An 8007-nucleotide genomic window follows, 5' to 3' on the forward strand; every position below is an offset into this window, starting at 1 on the left:
TAAATCCATCTGGTTCTGGGGATTTTTTCTTTGGCAGCTCATTGATGGCTTATTCAATTTCTTTTTCTAAGATAGGGTTGTTTAAGTATTCTATTTCACTCTTTGAGCCAATTTAGATGTGAGTGAGGTTCAAGTGTTCACCACTCTCTCACACTTCAGGCCCTTACCACACTGTTATTTTTAGAGATAGTTCTGGAAGTTTGGCAGTTTTTGGTACTTCCAAGGTATTATGATCTGGGGAAAGGTATGCTCACTGCTCTCCTGGTCTGTACTCTGGTCTTTACTAGGAGTACTTGGGACCAAAAACAATGCTGTTCCTTGGGGGTCTCTGATCCTTTAGGGACAGAAGTAATACTGTCCCTCAGGGCTTCCACTCCTTTTTTTTTTTTTTTTTGCTTCCACTACCTCTTTACCCAAAGTGCTTCTTTCCCTGCTCTTAAGCTATGACCCAGAAGTGGGCACAGCCAGTGGAGTTGCCAAACATCCAGCCTCTGGTCCTTCACCCAGTGCTAGCACAGGAGTCCTCTGTAATCTCTTTCTGACCAGTTACTGGGTCTCCCCTGGCTTGAGAACTCTCAAAGCTGCTGTTGCTTTTGTCACCACCACCTAGTCTCACAACTGGCATTTCATCTACATTAGCTCCAGTCCAGCCTCCTCCCCTGTGTCATAGATCTCTTTTTCTGACTTCCTATTCTATCTTGGGCTGGAAGAAAGTCTCTCTCTGACTTTTTGTTGGCTCTGCTACTCCAGAATTTTATTTGAGGTGTTATTTTAAAGCTGTTTGGAGGGAAATGTGGGAGAACTCAGCTGAGTGCCTTCTCCACTCCAGCGTCTTGGCTTTGGATTTTTCTAAAGCTTAGTTCTGACCATATAAACCCCCTCCCCACCACTCACTGAGCTCCAATGGTTCCCTGTTATTTCCAGGATCAGATATTAAGTCCTCTATTTGGCATTTAAGGTTCTTCATAACCTGAGTCTTTCCAGCGTCATAAGCCTTACTCCCCTTCGTGTGCTCTAAGGTCCAGCTATGCTGAACTATGTACAGTTCTCCAAACATAACCCTCCATCTCCCCTTTGCACCAGCTGACCCCAGTGCCCGGAATGCTCTGCATTAGTCTCTTAGTCTCCCTGGCTTTCTTCAAGATTCAGCTCAAATCCCATATTTTGAAGAGGTCTTTCCTGCTCCCCCTTCTTTTCCCCCCTCTCCCACCCCATCTGCTAATGCCTTCCTCCGTATATATTACCTTCACCTACTCTGTATACTTTTGTATAGAACTAGTCAGTGACCTGGAAGGAAGAAAGAAAACAAGCATTTATTAAGCGCCTACGTGTACAGGCACTTGGCTAAGCATTTTCAATTATTATCTCATTCAGTCCTCGCAACAACCCTGAGAAGAAGATGCTGCAATTATTCCCATTTTATAGTTGAGGAAACTGAGACAGAGGCTAAATGACTTTACCAGCATCACACAGCTAGGAAGAGTCTTTGAACTAAGGTCTTCCTGACTCTGCGTCTGCACTCTCTCCACTGTACCATCTAGCTGCCTCATATTAGTCTCTTCTGTTAGAATGTATGCTTCTTGAGGGCAGAGACTTTGTTTTTGCCTTTCTTTCTATCTCCATCTCTTACTACAGTGCCTGGCACACAGTAATTGCTTAATAAATGTTTGTTGACTGGTTGATTGCAGAAAAGAAGGAAGGGTGAATACAACACGTACACAGATAAGTAAATACAAGGTGATTTCAGGTGGGAAAGAGCAAATCACTTCACCTCTATGAGCATCAGATTCCCCATCTATAAAATGGGGTCTAGGAGTACACTAGATGATTTTTTTGGAAGGGGGGGGCAGGGCAATTGGGGTTAAGTGACTTGCCCAAGGTCACACAGCTAGCAAAAGTGTGTCAACTGTCTGAGGTTGGATTTGAACTCAGGTCCTCCTGACTCCAGGGCTGGTGCTCTGCTCACTGCACCACCTAGCTGCCCCAGATTCAATGATTTTTAAAGTCTAAATGCTGTGATCATATGATGCTCTATGGCTTGTGGTTGGGCATTGGACTAGACTGCTGTGATCGATCACATATTCTGGCTAATAAATCTGCATACACACATACATATATATGATTTGCATTTGTGATGGGAGATTTTCATATGACGAATTCCGAATACTAATGAAATCATGTCTTTATAAACATATGCTTATGTGGACATGCACACAATTTAATATACGTGCACATCTTTTATTAAGGTGCTGCTTCAATGCTTTATTATAGCATGGGAATGACCAGGAGTGAGTGCACTGGTAAATGTTTAGCAACCAGCTTTGAGAAGTAGTGGTGGTGGTGCAGAAATGACATACTTTTAGGTTTAATGTGCAGGTAGGGCAATCAGGATTAAGTGACTTGCCCAAGGTCACACAGCTAGTAAGTGTGTCAAGTGTCTGAGGCCGAATTTGAACTTGGGTCCTCCTGACTTCAGGGCCGGTACCCTACTCACTGCACCACCTAGCCGCCCCTTTAATGTGCATTATTAACATTTTCTTTATCACTTTCTTAAGTCCAGACAATCAACAAAATAATAAGTCAAGCTTTGATTTGTAGCATTTATCGATTTTGGAGGTGCGAATACACTGAAAATTTAACAATCAGTCTTCAAGCTGGCTTGAGCTGCTCCCAGCACACCCCTGGAAGTGATCCATCTTGAAGACTCTGCCAGCCAAACACAAGCTCTGGCAGGTCCTACCAAACCATGAATGCTTCAAGGTCCAGCTCAGGGAAATGAAAAGGGCCCTGGATTTGGAGTTAAGGACCTCTGTTAAAATCCCAGCTCTGCCACTCACTTCTTGTGTGACCTCAGACAAGTCATCTCTCTTTCTCTGCCTCAATTTTCTCCCCTGTAAAATCAGGAGACAACATGACCTTTCGGGTCCCTTCTAGCTCAGAATCTATGATACCCTAAAAGCTTGATCTATCTTGCCCTTGTGAAGTCAATCCTTTAAACCAGGGGTCGACAAACTTCAGTCAGAGGACAACTGTAGCCCACCACCCACCCATTTTATATTTAAAATTTTATATATTTTATATTTTCCTTTTCTTTTAAAATGTTTTTATTTCTTAAATATGAAAAAAGTTTAAAACCATTTTTAGCTCACAGGTCCATACAAAAGAAGATGGCAAGCCAGATTTGGCCCATGGGCTATAGTTTGCCAGTCCCTGCTTTAAATCTGAGAGTGTCCTTAGTCAGTATCACCTTGATGTGCCATCCCAGGAAGTAGAAATAATACTTAAGGAAACAGGTGGGAAGAACTGATGTGTTGGACTGAACACTCTGAGAGGAGTAAAGTGTTGGAGGTAACAAGATTTCAAGGGCACTGAGGGATGGTTCTCAAGACAGTAGAAAGAGGGGAAGATACTAAAAACTTGAAAAAAATCGCATTCCACTATGCCCAAAGGACTATAAAAATGTGCATTCCCTTTGACTCAGCAATAGCACTTCTAGGGCTGTATCCCAAAGAGATTATATGAATGGGAAAAGGACCCACATGTACAGTGATATTTATAGCAGCTCTTTTAGTGGTGGCCAAGAACTGGAAATTGAGGGGATGCCCATCAATTGGGGAATGGCTGGACAAGTTGTATTATATGAATGTAATGGAATACTATCGTGCTATAAGAAATGAAGAGCAGGCAGACTTCAGAAAAATCTGGGAAGACTAATGTGAACTGATGCTGAATGAAATGAGCAGAACCAGGACAACATTGTACACAGTAACAGCCACATTGTGTGATGACTAATTCCATCTTCCATGGGGGAGGTCAGAGGGGGAAAGGGATGACCCACAGAAATGTGGTTAATGAAAGACAAAGTGAATGAAAGGAAAAAAGGAGGAAGTGCAAACAACTGTGGAAACCATGGATGATCTTGGGTCATAGGGACATGTGAAAGAAGCTAGGCAGGGGCAAGAAGAGGGCATTCCAGGCAGGGGAGAAACATCACTGCAAAGGCTTGGAGACAGGAAAGGGATTGTTGGGGGGTGGGGGGAGGACAGGCGGAGGAACTACCTGGTCAGTTACATGGGGTATCCTTGAAGGTTTCAGAAGAGATCATGGATCTTTTTGGGTCTTCAGAGGCCATCTAGCCACTCATTTTACAGAAGAAAGAACTGGGAGGTTAAGTGACTTGCCCAAGGCCATGTAGATAGCAAGTGTCAGAGGTAGGATTTGAACCTGGGTCCTCTGTCTCCTGAGCTGGCGCTCCTTCCACTGTGCCATCCTGCCTAAGGAACAAGCAAACTTTCCCAAATGATATTCCGTAGCAGACTATATGTTTCCAGTCACACAGTTGACTTCAGGGTACAGAGTATACAAGAACCCACTGGGCTTGTCATATGTTGACTGTAAGAAAGCATTTGTTTCAGTAGAACAAAACACAACTTTAAAAGTTTTCTTCTGTCAAGATGTTTCCCTTCTATATACCAAAAATACAGCAAGAATCCTTGAAAGATATAGCAATGGATAGTTTTGTTTGGCCCTGTGAATTTTAATATTAAGTAGGAAGATAGGTGCTTGACAAAGGTGTTTGCCACTGTCTTGGAGAATATCCAGTATAGAGTTCCAATAGAAGAGAGATTCCCTATGAATGAGGAAGTTCTTTGTATGTTCCTATTTGTAAATGACATTGTATTGATGGACCCAATAATAACTGACATTTATATGGTACATTTAAAATTTTCAATACCTTTTATATACATTGTCTCATTAGAACCTTACAACAACCAAATGAGGTAGGTACAACAGCTTTTATTATCTCTATTTTACAGATGAAGAAACTGAGGCTTAGAGCACGAGTAAATGACTTGCCCATAGTCACAATGCTAATAAATGAAGGAGCAAAATTTGAACTCAGCTCTTCCTGACTCCAAGTCCAGTAATCTTTCCATTACACTACTTTGGAGCCATGTGAATGAAATCTATACTCTCTCAAAAGAATTAGACCTAACTAGCCACACAGGAAAAAACAAGTGGATGAAGAACGTCTGTTGTCTAGACCAGAGGTGTCAAACACAGGGCTCTTGGCTGCATTCTGAAACACAAATACTCCATGAACCAAATTAGAATGTGATTGATAAATATTTAACAAAATAAGTAAAAATACAATTGAACATAGATGATGCTAATAGGTGGTTTTCTTTTTCTTTTTTTTGCAGGGGGAAGGCAGGGCAATTGGGGTTAAGTGACTTGCCCAAGGTCACACAGCTAGTAAGTGTGTCTGAGGCCAGCTTTGAACTCAGGTCCTCCTGACTCCAGGGCTGGTGCTCTACTCACTGTGCCACCTAGCTGCCCCATGATAGGGGGTTTTCTAAGTCAATATGTGGTCAGCAGGGAACCTTGTATATGATTTGAGTTCGACACCAGTGATAAGCAGTTGGATGGGCATCACATAGTGCTAGTTTGTGTGTGTGTGTGTGCGCACGCGCACGTGCGTGTGTGTGAAGAAATCTTGTACAAACATTGAAGATGGAAAATGAACTAGGCCTGGAAATTGGACTGAAGGAGGAAAGTAAGTTAGATTGCTTTTGGCAAGTTGTGTAGTAGAATTAATAACTTGAAACAAAGGCTCATCTTTTTTATTTTTACTATCTATGATCTTCAGGTGATATTAAGTTGCCTCAGGTCATGGGATGAAACAATTTTTGAAGAATTTATAATGATAATAGTTAATATTTATAGAGTTCCTACTACATGCCAGGCACTTTGCTGAATGCTTTTACAAATATGATCTCATTTGATCCTCACTGTAACCCCTGGGAGATGGGTGCTATTATCATCCCCATTTTATATTGTTAGGGGTTTTTTTGGCAGGGCAATTGGGGTTAAGTGAATTGCCCAAGGTCACACCGCTAGTACATGTGTCAAGTGTCTGAGGCCAGATTTGAACTCAGGTCCTCCTGACTCCAGGGCCAGTACTCTACTTACTGTGCCACCTAGCTGCTCCTATCCCCATTTTACAGATGAGGAAACTGAGGCAAGAGTGGTCAGGAGAATCAAGAGCTAGATTCCTAGAGAGAAGAGGATGATTGACATTGTCAAAGGCTGCAGAGAGGTCATTAGAAATTAAAATAATATTATTATGAAAATAGTTTTGTCCTTAAAAAACCCTGAAAGTCTCAGTGACCCTGTGGAACAACAGTGTTGCTTGCAGCTGTTGGGGAGGTGTAAGACCAGTAACACCAGCACACAGGAGGGCTGCTAGCACAGGCTCTTTGATCTGCTTTTCTAAGGTAAGCAACTTTAAGGGGTTTATAATCTTACTTTAATTAGACATACATATATAATTCACTTAGTTCAGGGAAAAAAGTCAGCACCCTGAACTTCAGAGCAAATACAAACACAAACTATAAGCAGAAATTATATAAACAGAACAAATAAACACCGATCAACAGACAGGTTTCTATCTGTCTGACCATAGCAATACATACACAGTTACCAGAGAGAGAAGTACCAACATCTGAGTTTTTTGAAAAGTGGAGTGGAGGCTCCAACGGCTACCCAGGTCTTGTCGGGTCAAATCACACGACACTCTCCCAGTGAGTGAGCCCCTAACCAAAATGCTAATATATACTTTTTCAAGGTCAGAGGGCTTTACACCTCTCATGACCTAATTAGCAAAAGGCTTTTGATTGCCTTAGTGCTGAGAAGCACTCCAAAACAAAAGACAACAAAAAGTCCCACTTTACTTGGCATTACATCATGAGATATCCCCCAGACCATGCTTTAAGAATCACTACACTGGATAATCTCTAAGGGCTGGCTCTAAAATGTTGCTCCCCTGTGATTTTTTTTAAGAAACAACAAAACTTAATTTATACATTAATGTTGAGGACTGGACTAGAGCTTAAGAAAAAAAAAGAAGAAAAGCAAAACAGTTTATGATACAGAGTCCTGTACAGAAGAGAGAAGAGGAAGAAGACAAGTTATGAGGAAGGGAAAAAGATAGACATACGTACACATAGACACAAGATGAAGGAAGGTAGGCTGGGCAGCCAGGGTCAGGGCTCTTGGCTAGTCACCTGCTTCGTGAAGGTTTCCAGCAGGTACTTTTTAAAGGCTGTAGGGTTTGTCCAAAGTTCAGCAGCGTGTGTATTCAATGGGCTGTCCATGTTGGGTTCTCCCAGCAGGCTCTGGATAGAGAGCAGGATGGTCCTGACATCATACGGAGCTCACCACTTGTCCTTGAGGATGTCCAAACAGACATTGCCTTGGGTGTCCACACTGGGATGGTAACAAGGTGTGACAAATTTCACAGTGGAAGCATTATATAGGTAACCCCTGGAGAATTCCAGGGAGACCTTGTACCTTAAGTCTTCACATACAGTCCCAGCTGCCCCATGGATGGTCCCGACCCACTTGAAGAGATTGTCCAACTCTGGGAAGGCAGAAATTCCTTTGTCTCCCGACATCATTAGGGTCATCAATCCCTGCTGTAACTTCTTGGCCACAGACCCCCGGGTCACATCTGCCCCAAGCTTGGCACCTATATGGTAACTCCCAGGGGTGGGGGAGGGGAGGAGGGGCAACTGCCTGATCCCCTGTGATTGCAGAAGTGAAGGGTTTCTGATTCAGAAAAAAGAGTGATGTGTTTGGGTTGGGAGGTTGGGGAAAGCATCTTGGAAAGGAACTTGGGTAGGACTTTTAGGAGCAGATACAATTCAAATTAGCTAAGAGGAAGGGGGTTTGGTATTCCAAGAGGAAAGAGTTAGGTTGCAAGCCCATTGTTGTTGGATTCTGGAAATAGATAAAAAAAAAAGTTCTATTCATCAGCCCTTTACCTTCTGCTTTACTTCCCTCCACCTCTCTTGTCACTCCAGACAATAGCCTTTATGTGGACGCACCCTAAAAAGTAACTCTGTTACCACCCTTCAGACCTACTGCCTCCTTCATTCATTCCAGAGATTTGTCCTAGCCCTACCAAAAGAGTCATCCCCAGGGTAATAATGGAAGCACTGATTA

General features: G+C 42.6%; 1 pseudogene; it reads right to left on the bottom strand.

The window, feature by feature from the left end:
* Positions 1-7046: 7046 nt before the first annotated feature.
* Positions 7047-7490, bottom strand: LOC118849178 (annotated as a pseudogene).
* Between the last annotated feature and the right edge of the window lie 517 nt (positions 7491-8007).

Source organism: Trichosurus vulpecula, chromosome 4, assembly GCF_011100635.1.
Source record: "Trichosurus vulpecula isolate mTriVul1 chromosome 4, mTriVul1.pri, whole genome shotgun sequence".
NCBI lineage: Eukaryota > Metazoa > Chordata > Mammalia > Diprotodontia > Phalangeridae > Trichosurus > Trichosurus vulpecula.